This window comes from Papio anubis, chromosome X (genome assembly GCF_008728515.1).
Source record: "Papio anubis isolate 15944 chromosome X, Panubis1.0, whole genome shotgun sequence".
NCBI classification, from domain to species: domain Eukaryota; kingdom Metazoa; phylum Chordata; class Mammalia; order Primates; family Cercopithecidae; genus Papio; species Papio anubis.
This window is the reverse complement of record NC_044996.1, coordinates 61,252,043-61,264,974: the sequence shown is the minus strand read 5'-3', so window position 1 is coordinate 61,264,974 and position 12,932 is coordinate 61,252,043.

The window sequence follows — 12,932 nt, the reverse complement described above, 5'->3', positions numbered from 1 at the left end:
TTTCACACTAACAAAGACATATCCAACACCAGCTAATTTACATATATTAAAAAAGAGGTTTAATTGACTCACAGTTCTACATGGCTGGGAAGGCCTCACAATCATGGTGGGAGGCAAGGAGGAGCAAAGCCACATCTCACATGGTGGCAGACAAAGGTAGACAATGAGAACCAAGCAAAAGGGAAATGCCCTTATAAAACCATCAGCTCTCATAAGATCCATTCACTACCACGAGAACAGTATGGTGGAAACTGCCCCATGATTCAATTATCTCCCACTGGGTCCTTCCCCACAACACATGGGAATTATGGGAGCTAAAATTCAAGATGAGATTTGGGTAGGAATATAGACAAACCATATCTTTCCATCCCTGGCCCCTCCCAAATCTCATGTCCTCACATTTCAAAACCAATCATGCCTTCCAAACAGTCCCCCAAAGTCTTAACTCATTTCAGCATTAACTCAAAAGTCCACAGTCCAAAGTCTCATCTAAGACAAAGCAAATCCCTTCTGCTTATGTGCCTGTAAAATCAAAAGCAAGTTACTTACTTCCTAAATACAATGGGGGTACAGGCACTGGAAAAATACATCCATTCCAAATGGGAAAAATTAGCCAAAATGAAGGGGCTAAAGGCCCCAGGCAAGTTCAAAATCCAGTGGGGCAGTCAAATATTAAAGCCTCAAAATGATCTCCTTTCACTCCACGTCTCACATCCAGGTCACTTTGATGCAAGAGGTGAGTTCCCATAATCTTGGGCAGCTCTGCCCCTGTGGCTTTGCAGGGTAAAGCCTCCCTCCCACTTGCTTTCACAGGCTGGTATCAAGTGCTTTGTGGCTCTTTCAGGTGTATGGTGCAAGCTGTCAGTGGCTCTACCATTCTGGGGTCTGGTTGATGGTGGCCATCTTCACACAGCTCCACTAGGTAGTGCCCCAGTAGGGACTCGGTGTGGAGGCTTCAACCCCACATTTCCTTTCTGTACTGCCCCAGTAGAAGTTCTCCATGAGGGCCCCACCCATGCAGCAAATTTCTGCCTGGACATCCATGTGCTTCCATACATCCTCTAAAATCTAGGTGGAGGTTCCCAAACCTCAATTCTTGACTTCTGTGCACCTGAAGGCTCAACACCATGTGGAAGCTACCAAGGCTTGGGGCTTGAGCCCTCTGAAGCCACAGCCTACACTGTACCTTGGCTCCTTTTAGCCATGGCTAGAGGGGCTGGGACACAGGGCACCAAGTACAGCACAAAGCTCAGGGACCCTGGGCCCAGCCCCAAAAACTACTTTTCCCTCCTAGACCTCTGGGCCTGTGATAAGAGGGGCTGCCTCTGACGTGCGCTGGAGACATTTTCCCCATTGTCTTGGGGATTAACATTTGGTTCCTCGTTAATTATGCAAATTTCTGCAGCTGGCTTGGATTTCTCCCCAGAAAATGGGATTTTTCTTTTCTATTGCATTGTCAGGCTGCACATTTTCCAAACTTTTATGCATTTAAAGTTGAGTGCTTACCCACTTTCTTTCCCATCTTGCCTAGAATATTTGCTTGGCTATAAATCTTTTGACTCTAAGTCCCTTAACCATAGGGGTTCCACTGGAAAACCTGATGGACTCAGAACAAGTAGCACACCATCCCAGCATCAATATGAGACAATAAATAGCTTGGCCATCACTACTGCCTTTGAAATACCTTGAAATAAAAGGAGTAAATATAAGCAAATAAAAATAGTAAAACAGATAGGAGTAATAATTAAGATGCCAGATAGGAGGCAGGACTAGCTTGCAGCTCCCTCTTGGATGGCAGTGTGTGGAGAATCACATTGTGAACTTTTACTCCAAGAACTACTGCAGGAATATACCAGGAAAGCTGGGGGAATCCGCAGACCCTTTAAAGAAACTGGATCATGGCTGCAGGCTCCCTGAAATGCTGAAAAACTGTAAGTCTGCTTGTATTTGTAATGGGGAGGCTTGTGTTCTGAGGCCGGTTCTAAGCCTTGGTCACTGGCTGCCTGGAAATAGACTCAGTGCTGTTGGGAGGTACAGTGGGAGTGAGACCGGCTTTTATGACTGTGGGCTGCATGGGAGTGGGGTGAGGCCTGTGACCACCAACTTTCCCCCACTTCCCTGGTGGCCTGTATGACTCAGCGGAGGCAGCCATGATCCCCCTGGGAATGTACCTCCATTGAACTGGGAACCACACCCCAATCTCACATAGCAGCCACAGCAAGCCATGCCCAAGAACAGGCTGAACTCAGATATGCCTATCCCTGTCTTCACCTGGTGGTCTTTCTCTATCTGCCCTGGTAGCCAAAGAAAAAGGTCATAATCTCTTGGGAGCTCTATGGCCCTGCTTACTGCCTGAGAAACATGAAAACTTAACCAGGTGTCCCTAGGGCAAGTTTGCATCCTCCGTATAGGACCAGAGTTTATTCGCTCTTGAAAATGCCACCTCCTGGCTAGAGGTCAACCAACACAGAAAAAAGAGCACTAAACAAAAACACAACCAAGGATCCTAACAGAGTCCACTTCATACTCCTGCTACCTCCACTGGAGCAAGTGCCAGTATCCACTGCTGCAAGATCTGAAAATGAATCACATCACAGGACTCTATGCAGACACTCCCCAGTACCAACCTAGAGGCTGGTAGCTCTGCTGTGTGGCTAGACCCAGAAGAGCAAAAACAATCACTACAGTTTGGCTCTAAGGAAGCCCCATTCCTAGGGGAAGCAGGAGAACACCACATCAAGGGAGTACCTCATGGGACAAAATATGACAAAACAACGTTCTTTAACATCCCCAAAATATCATACCAGCTCACCAGCATTGAATTTAAACCAAGATTAAATCTCTGAATTGCCATAAAAAAATTCAGAAGGTTGACTATTAAGTTAATCAAGGAGATTCCAGAGAAAAGTAAATCCAACTTAAAGAAATCAAAGACATGATACAGGATATGAAAGGAATATTCTTCAGTGAAATAAACAGCATAAATAAAAACCAATCACAACTTCTGGAAATCAAGGACACACTTAGAGAAATGCAAAATGCACTGGAAAGTCTCAGCAACAGAATAGAACAAACAGAAGAAAGAACTTAAGAGCTCAAAGACTAAAGTTTTGAATTAACCCGATCCATCAAAGACAAAGAAGAATTAAATAAATAAACAAAGGCTCCAAGAAATTTGAGACTATGTGAAATGTCCAAATCTAAGAATAACTGGTGTTCTCGAGGAAGAAGAGTAATCTAAAAGTTTGGAAAACATATTTGAGAAAAATAATCAAAGAAAACTTTCCTGGCCTTGCTAGAGATCTATACATCCAAATACAAGAAGCTCAAAGAAAACCTGGGAAATTCATCCAAAAAAGAGCATCTTGTAGGTACGTATTCATCAAGTTATCTAAAGTCAAGACAAATAAAATAATCTTAAGAGATGTGAGGCAAAAATATCAGGTAACCTAAAAAGGAAAACCTATCATATTAACAGCAGATTTCTCAGCAGAAACCCTACAAGCTAGAGGGGATTGGGGTTCTATTTTTAGCTTTGTAAAAAGAAAATATCTTGGGAACCTTCAAGCTGAAAACTGCTCAGGGCAAATCTACCTCTCATTCTATTCAAAGTCATCCCTCTGCTATGTTCACAGAGATAGGTGCATATTCTGATTGTTTCCTTTGGAAAGGCACCACAAACAGAAACTCAAAAGAATGGAACCAATTTTCTCTTATCTACCTGTTACCTGAGTGTCTGGGGTAGGGAGGGGTAGGGGCTTGCTTTGAGTTGTCCCCACCTTTCTGGACAGAACTAATGTGCTGCTTACATATATTAATTGACGTGTCATGTCTCCCTAAAATACATAAAGCCAAGCTGTACACCAACCGCCTTGGGCACATGTTGTCAGAACCTACTGAGGCTGTGTCACAGATGCATTCTCAACCTTGGCAAAGTAAACTTTCTAAGTTAACTGAGACCTGTCTCAGATTTTCTGGCTTCATAGCTTCCTTAAACAAAACAATTATCAGCCCAAATTTTTGTATCCAGCAAAACTAAGCTTCATAAATGAAGGAAAGATTCAGTCTTTTCCAGACAAACAAATACTGAGAGAATTTGTCACTACCTAATCAGCACTATAAGAACTGCTAAAAGGAGCTCTAAATTTTGAAACAAATACTTGAAGTACACCAAAATAGAACCTCCTTAAAGCATAAATCTCACAGCACCTATGGAACAATAACACAATGAAAAATAAAACAGGTATACAGGCAAAAAAATACCATGATGAATAGAATAGTATCTCAAATATCAATACTAACATTGAATGTACATGACCTGAATGCTCCACGTAAAATATACAGAATGGCAGAATGGATAAGAACACACCAACCAGGGTTCAGCTGTCTTCAGGAGACTAACCTAACACATAAGGTATCACATAAACTTAAGGTAAAGGGGTGGAAAATATATTCCATACAAATAGACACCAAAAGCAAGCACAAGTAGCTATTCTTATATCAGAAAAAAAAACAAGCTTTAAAGTAACAACAGTTAAAAAAGACAAAGAGACAAAGAGGGACATTATAAAATGATAAAAGGACTAGTCCAACAGGAAAATGTCACAATTCTAAATGTATATGCACCTAACACTGGAGCTCCAAAATTTATAAAACAATTACTACAATACCTAAAAAATGAGATAGAAAACAACACAATAATAGTGGGGGGCCTTAATACTCCACTAACAACACTAGACAGGTCAGACAAGGAATCAACAAAGAATCAATGGACTTAAAATATACCTTACAACAAATCGACTTAACAGATATTTACAGAACATTCTACCCAACAACTGCAGAATATACATTCTTTTCATCAGAACAAGAAACATTCTCCAAGATAGACCATATGATAGGCCACAAAACAAGTCTCAGTAAATTTAAGAAAATCAAAATTATATCAAGTACTCTTTCAGACCACAGTGAAGTAAAATTGGAAATCAACTCCAAAAGGAACCCTCAAAACCAGGTAATACACGGAAATTAAATAATCTGCTCTTGAATGATCATTGGGTAAACAATAAGATCAAGATTGAAATTTAAAAATTCTTCAAACTTAATGATAATACTGATACAACCTATCAAAACCTCTGGGATACAGCAAAAGTGGTGTTAAGAGGAAAATTCATAACATTAAATGCCTACATCAAAAAGTCTAAAAGAGCACAAATAGACAATCTAAGGTCACACGTCATGGAATTGGGAAAACAAGAACAATCCAAACACAAACCCACCAGAAGAAAAGAAATAACAAAGATCAGAGCAAACTAAATGAAATTGAAACAAAAACATACAAAAAATAAATGAAACAAAAATCTGGTTCTTTGAAAATATATATAAAACTGAAAGATCATTAATGAATTTAATGAAGAAAGGAAGAGAGAAGACCCAAATAAACTCAATTAGAAACAAAATGGGAGATGTTACAACTGATACTAAAGAGGCTTCATTGTCTGAGGTAAATATCCAAAGCTCATTGTCTCATGCCAAGAAAATCAAGGATATGGACACACAAGAGGTGAGTTTAAGACAGAAGGTTTAATATACGAGAGAAAAGAGAAAAGCTCTCTCTCCTGCAGAGAGAGACTTCTGAGTGGGTCTTCTGGTTCCATGGTGAAATGCATGGGGTTTTATAAATGAGCGTGTGGAGGCGGTACCTGATTTACATAGGGCACAAGAGATTGGTTGGACTAAACGTTCCATTTGCATAGCACGCAAAGAAGCTGGCCATCTCACTGTAATCTTTGATTATGCAGATGGGGTCTCTACCTCACCGGTGCCATGTTGCCTGCTTTTTTACTGCACATGTGGCAACAAAGAAAAAAAGAGAACCCCCATGTTGAATACACTTGAGTTTCAAGTATCCCTTGTCTATTGGCACAGGTGCCAGTATTTACCTATGCAAACTTTTAGCTTGTTTATCTATGCTTGAAGCTTGAATTTTAGTCTGCTTTGTGTTAGAAAAGAAATAATTTGGGAGCTGCTTTTTATTAAAAGGAATCCTTACTGAGGACTCTCTTACCTTCACTATCTCCCTAAATAATTTCTTTCTAGCTCCTGTATTAATACCACAGAAATACAAAAAAAAAAAAAAAAAAAAAAAATCAATGCTACTGTGAACACCTTTACATGCTTAAACTGGAAAACCTAGAGGAGATAGATAAATTTTTGGAAATATAATACCCTCCTAGATTAAACCAGGAATATATAGAATCTCTGAACAGACCAATAACAAGCAGTAAGATTTAAATAGCAATTAAAAATTGCTGACAACACAAAGTCGAGGACAACTGATTCACAGTTGAATTCTATCAAACATTCAAAAAAGAAATGGTACCAATCCTATTGATACTATTACAAAAGATAAAGAGAGAGTCCTCCCTAAATCATTCTATAAAGCCAGTATTACCCTAATACCAAAACCAGGGAAGGACATAACCAAAAAAGAAAAGTACACACCAGTATTCCTGATGAACATAGATGCAAAACTCCTCAACAAAATGCTACCAAACTGAATCCAATAGCATAGCAAAAAGATAATCCACCATTATCAAGTGGGTTTCATACCAGGAATGCAGGGATGGTTTTAACATACATAGTCAATAAATGTGATACACCACATAAACAGAATTAAAAACAAAAATAACATGATCATCTCAGTAGACACAGAAAAGCATTTGAAAAAATCCAGCATCCCTTTATAATTAAAACCATCAGCAAAATTGGTACAGAAAGGACATACCTTATGGTATGTTGGCTGTGGGCTTATCAAAGATGGCAATTTCACTACTAGGTAACCACCCAGACGAAAAGAAGAAATCATTATACGAAAAATATATTTACACACAAATGTTTACAGTGGCACAATTTGCAATTGCAAAAATATAGAACCAGCCCAAATGCCCACAAATCAATCAGTGGATAAAGAAAATAAGGTACATACATACCATGGGATACTACTCAGCCATAAAAAGGAATGGAATAATGGCATTTGCAGCAACTGGGATGGAATTGGAAACTATTATTCTGAGTAAAGTAACTCAGGAATAGAAAACGAAACATTTTATGTTCTCATTCTTATGTAGGAGCTAAGCTATGAGGACACAAAGGCATTATAATAATACATTGGACTTTGGGGACTCAGTGGGTAGGGGATGGCAAAGGATAAAAGACTACACATTGGATACAGTTGACATTGCTTGGGTAATGGGTGCATCAAAATCTCAGAAATCACCAATAAAAAAATTATTAATGTCACTGAACACCCCCTGTTCCCTCAAAAACCTATTGAAATAAAAACAATTTTAAAAAATACTAATTCTGCCCCCCCAACAGAATAAACCCTCCTCTTGGCCAAAGGAAATCCCCAAAAAACACCTAAAAGACTAGTTCTGGCCATAACAGGAAGCTGGATGTCAGACATGCCTCACTATACCTTTCCCCCACCATGGAATTCAAGGACAACTGACCAGCATTAACATCAAAACAGAAATTATAAGACTGACAGAACAGACAATCTCAACAAAATATCAGATTACAAACAGGATCCAAGACCATGCCAGGCAAAGTTAAATCTCCACCCCAAGGTAAACAGTAATATATTACATGCACGTTTGTTCAATATATATAAGGGCCAACTCCATAAATATTCACAGCTCCTCTGTTCAACCAGAAGACTTAGTCTTATAAAAATCTTGAAAAGAAGGATACTCTGAAGATCAATCAAAATGGAAGAGCCCCTCCACTGCTATTAAACTTTGAGGAACCACTAGCTGAGTATACTTGCCCAAGATTAAGCCTGTTTCTTATGAGTCCCCACAGGTACCTGAGAAAGACACCACGACTTACACTTGTGAACCGCTAAAAGACCTAAATCTGTTGTTTTGTAAATAAACAGATAAGTAACACCCTTAATCCCTCTTACATGTACTCAACTGTCTTGACAACTCCCATCCCATATAGGTTTGCACCCCCAATGGATACCTATGGCAATGTTGTCACCTATTCAATCAGCCTATAACTTGTTTCTCATTTGGGATTATTAAAACACTGGTTACCAGTGTATTGATAACATTTGGTTCAGGGGTTAATGTACAATAAAACAAGCAAAGCCCTCCAATATACAATTATATAACATCACTTATCTGGGTGTTAAGTAGGCAATCAGCCTTATATTGCCTGGGATTGAGGCTGCCATTTGTTTATTGGGCCCATGGGTAAAATTTGCCTATGATGAGGCAACTCTTCAAAACTTTATTTCTTCATCCTACACAATGTCTCAAAAAATGGGGATACTTTAGATAAATTAAAACTTTCCCATGATTCCTTAGCAGATACAGCAACGAATAATACATTAGCACTAGATTTCTCATTGGTTGAAAAAGGGGGAGTATACACTATAATCTTCAAAACCTGCTGCACTTCTAAAAACACCTCGGGTCAAATAGAAGAAGATATACAGAAAATAGATGAACAAATTGCCTGGTTGTATACATACATAACCAAAGCACCAATCTCAACTATATCTTATCAACCATTAAACGAACCCTCCCAAGTCTCAGTTGGTCTTTGCCCTTCCTAGGACCATTAATAGCTATCTTGTTATTACTAATATTTGGCTCTTACTTTACCTCTTGGTAAAGTTTGTGTCTTCTAGAATACAACAATTATATATAAAGATAATGCCAGCACAAAGCTTCCAATCCATCCCATCATCGGACACAGAAAATAAAGCTATCCTGCCTTTAGGTCGCTTAGAGCAGGCAACTAGATATTTTTTAATCTTCCATTACTAGGCAGGGCCTATGTCTATTGAATCATCAGGACATCATATGCACAAGGACTTCCCCTGGCTCCCCGAGGTTAATTGCAAACCCTTATGAGAGAATCCTATCCCAAAGATCAACGTACACTGTCAGCAGAAAGAAGGTACAGAATGACCTTGGTCCTTCATCTCTCCCTAAGATTAAGAGTTCTCTCATAAGTAGAGAGGGGATTATGTTAGGAAAACAGGAGCATTGGGGAGCCAGGGTGACACTATTTAAAAATGAACTCCATCTTAAAACTAGCAAGGTACATTTCCTTGCCAGTCATGACCCATGGGTCATAAGATGCTGATAGCTAACAAAGTAGTTTGGAAATGCCTGTGAGGGTGAACTCCTAAAAAAGCAGAATGTCTAGATGTTCTGATACTGTATAACAATATATGCTATAGTTACAGTCATGCTTTGATGTATTCATACACTACAAGGCCAAAGAAGACTTTCTTTAACTCAGCAAAGTACTAAATTTTGTCATACTGTCAGCTAACTTACACACAGACATAACTTAGCTTAGCTTACATGGACAAGACCCTTATATAAAAAAATGTTTAAAACAAAGCTGGCACATTTCTCGTCTTGCTTTATGGAGAATCCCTACTCTGTAACTGAGTAGCTTTCAATAAAATATCTCTTTTTTACTGCACTCTGTCACTTTCCTTGAATTCCTCTATTGGGTCTGAATTGAGACCCCCTTTTTTCAGCAACACTTTTACCTTTCTTGATATATGCCATACTGATAGGAAGAGAACAACCAAAACAACAAAACAAACATCAATAACAACCTGGATAGTCTTACATTATTCTTCAATATATCTGTGATTTATGAGTGTTTGTACTACACTGAATCTCTTTGGCCAAGACCAAGGAGGTTTTGAAACTGGGTTTTGAGATCCTGTCAGTTTTTTAATCCCAGTTGCAGGAATCTGAATAAACCTCCTCCTGTATTGGAGAAGCCTACATATTTCCTTTTTGTTTTTGAAGGGAATTTCATTTATATCATATATTTCATCCTTTTTCCACCCTGTACTCTACAGTAAAAGTATTTTTTAATGAAAAGGAAAACTTTTGGTGCTTACATTTTCATATTTTAAAAACATTGACTTTTGAGCCTATCATCTTGGTGTGGACTGAGAAAATGATGTTTTGGAACTCAAAGACTGAATATTGACTTTTTCATTTTGCATTCCTTCTTTGACAATCAAAATATTGACAAAAGAAGGATTGGGATACTATTAAGTGGGTATCATTTTGAGAAAGATTTCCACTCTGGCTAAATGAGGAATGTTACATATAAGTAGGTGTAAATAAGAAAACCAACATGATTATATGTATAACATATACATATACATATGTTACATATGACAAAAAAAGTCTTGGTTGAAACAATAAAGTGACCAAACATTTCCAAGGAGACTATAGGGACAGAAGAATGGTAGGACAAGTATAAAGTTTTAGTAAAACCTTAAATTTTAAGATGTAAGCAGTTCAAAAGGCAATGAAGGAGACCAAAAAAAGATGTTCAAAACTAAAAAGAGACAGAAGAAAGAAGTGTGACAAAAAATATGTTGTTTTAAGAATAATCAATCACCTTAGTGTAAAATATGGAAGAGAAGTACAACAAAAAATGCTGCAAATTTATAGAATATTCATGGACTTGACAATATGTAAATAATCATATTCTCGTAAATAGAGTTTTAGTGGACTGGTTGTGGCAGAAATCAGACTGTAGTGTACTGAGAATTGCATGAAAGATAGGAAAGAATGTGAATGTAGAAAACACTAAGATGCATGTTTTAAGAAAACAAACACAGAGATAACAGTGATCAGAGTGATACATTTTAAATTAGGCCTATTTGTTGTTATTGTTGTTGCTTAAAGTGAGTAAGACTTGGGCATAGTTTTAGGAGAAAGGGAAGATAAAATAAAAAAAAGAAACACGAGAGAGAAAGAGAAATAATTTATTAGATGAGATTCCCAATATGAGAAAGGTAACAATCAAAAGTTATAATGGAATTGACCTTTACCTGGACTCATAGCCTATTCTCTTCAATTGATGACAAGAAGTGAACAGAAGATGTCAATGAAAATGACAGAAGATGAGTCCAGAAGATGAATGAAAATGACAGAAGATGAGAACAGAAGATGACAGCAAGTCTCACACAAAATGGCATGAGTTTTATCAACGAATTGAAGAAGGTGAAATTATCTTGATAAGGATTGCTTGAGTTCATGCCTTTTGTGAGGCCTGGTGTCTTGCAGGAAACTGTACTTTGCAACCCAACTGCCTACTTAGATAGTAGAAATTTACAGACCTTACATATGAAGCTGGGTGATGAAACCTATTATGAGTGCAGCAAATTTGAATTTAGGGACAAATGTTATATTTCACCTTAATGGAATAACTGGTTTTCAGCTAGATCTTCTAAAAGGTTTAGTATATATGTTTTCCCTAAGTAATCTAGCAACTACTTATCTGACCATCCTCGATATGATTAGCAGCCCAGGCCCTAAATGCCTAACAGTATAGGAAAAGAAATCAGAACTATAACCTAGTTGATTCCATAGAAGAAAGGGTCTAATGGCCATCTCTTTGGGACAATGTATGGTAAAATATGACATATGCAGTCCATGTAACTGCTGTTGTAATACTGACAGAAGAAATGCCTTTTCTCCTCTGACCACAATGAGGATCCAATTTCCCTGAGACAGTATACAGTGTAGGAAAACTCCATCCACTACATTCTATATTGTTAGCATTTACCTTTTCTTGATGGACTTTGAGAAATTGTAACTCCTGCCTCCTCTGGTTGGCTTACCTCTCATCTTTCTTTGCTATTCTATAAGTTTAGGAGTTAACTACACTGCTTAATTGTGTATTATTTTAAGTTTTGCTCTTTTGAGTCTGATAGGTGTGACCTTTTTCTCCTAGCTTAAATTTTGGCCAGAGGTACTAACATTAGAAAAGTTCTGGTATACAATTTTTAAATGTTGCTCATAACAAGACTTCCAAATGTTGAAAAATTATGCAAAATTACCATGGAGTTTTATTTCCAGTATGCTTTAGACACAAGGTACCATACCAATGAAAATGAGTTAGATGATGATCATTATTTAATATTGTGTATTAAGTGTAGTTCATATAAAGTGAGAGAAGGTTGTTCCAAGTTCTTCATAGTAGATTGGATTTACACACATGGTTAAAAAAATAGTTTTTTTTCAACAGTAAAGCATCAATGTGTTTTTTATAATTTATTTTCTTAATTGACAAATAATAATTGCACATATTTATGGGGTGCACAGTGTTGTTTCAATACGTATAATGTATAGTGATCCAATCAGGGTGATTAGCCTATCCATCGTGTCAAACATTACTCATTTCTTTGTGTTGGAAATATTTAATATACTCTTTCTTGCCATTTGAAACTATATATTTTTATAGTTAACTATAAAATTGTTAACTATAGTCATCCTATGGCAGTATAACTAGCACTTATTCCACCTATCTAGATGTAATTTTATTTCCTTTAACAAATCTCTCTCTATCCCTCCCTTCTTTTACCCTCCTCAGCCTCCAGTATCCTCTTTTCTATCTATGAGATCAACTTTTGTTTTAGGTTCCACTTATGGGTGAGTACATGCAGTGCTTTCTGCTCCTGACTTATTTCACTTAACATAATGTCCTCCAGTTCTATCAATGTTGATACAAATTATAGGCTTTTATTATTTTGTGTCTAATATTTTATAAAGTATGTATACCATATTTTATTTATAAATTAATTTGTTCTTGGAAACCTAGGTTGATTCTATATCTTGGCTATTAATGCTACAATAAACGCAGGGGTGCGGATATCTCTTAGGTATAATGATTTCCTTTTTTGGATAAAGGCTCATTAGTGGGATTGCTAAATCACATGCAGTTATATTTATAGTTTATTGAGGAATATCTATATTCTTCTCCATAGAGGCTGTGCTAGTTTACATTCCCACCAACAGTGTATATGAGTTTCTTTATCTCTGCATCCTCATGAGGATTTCTTGTTTTGCTTTCCTGATGATAGCCATTCTATA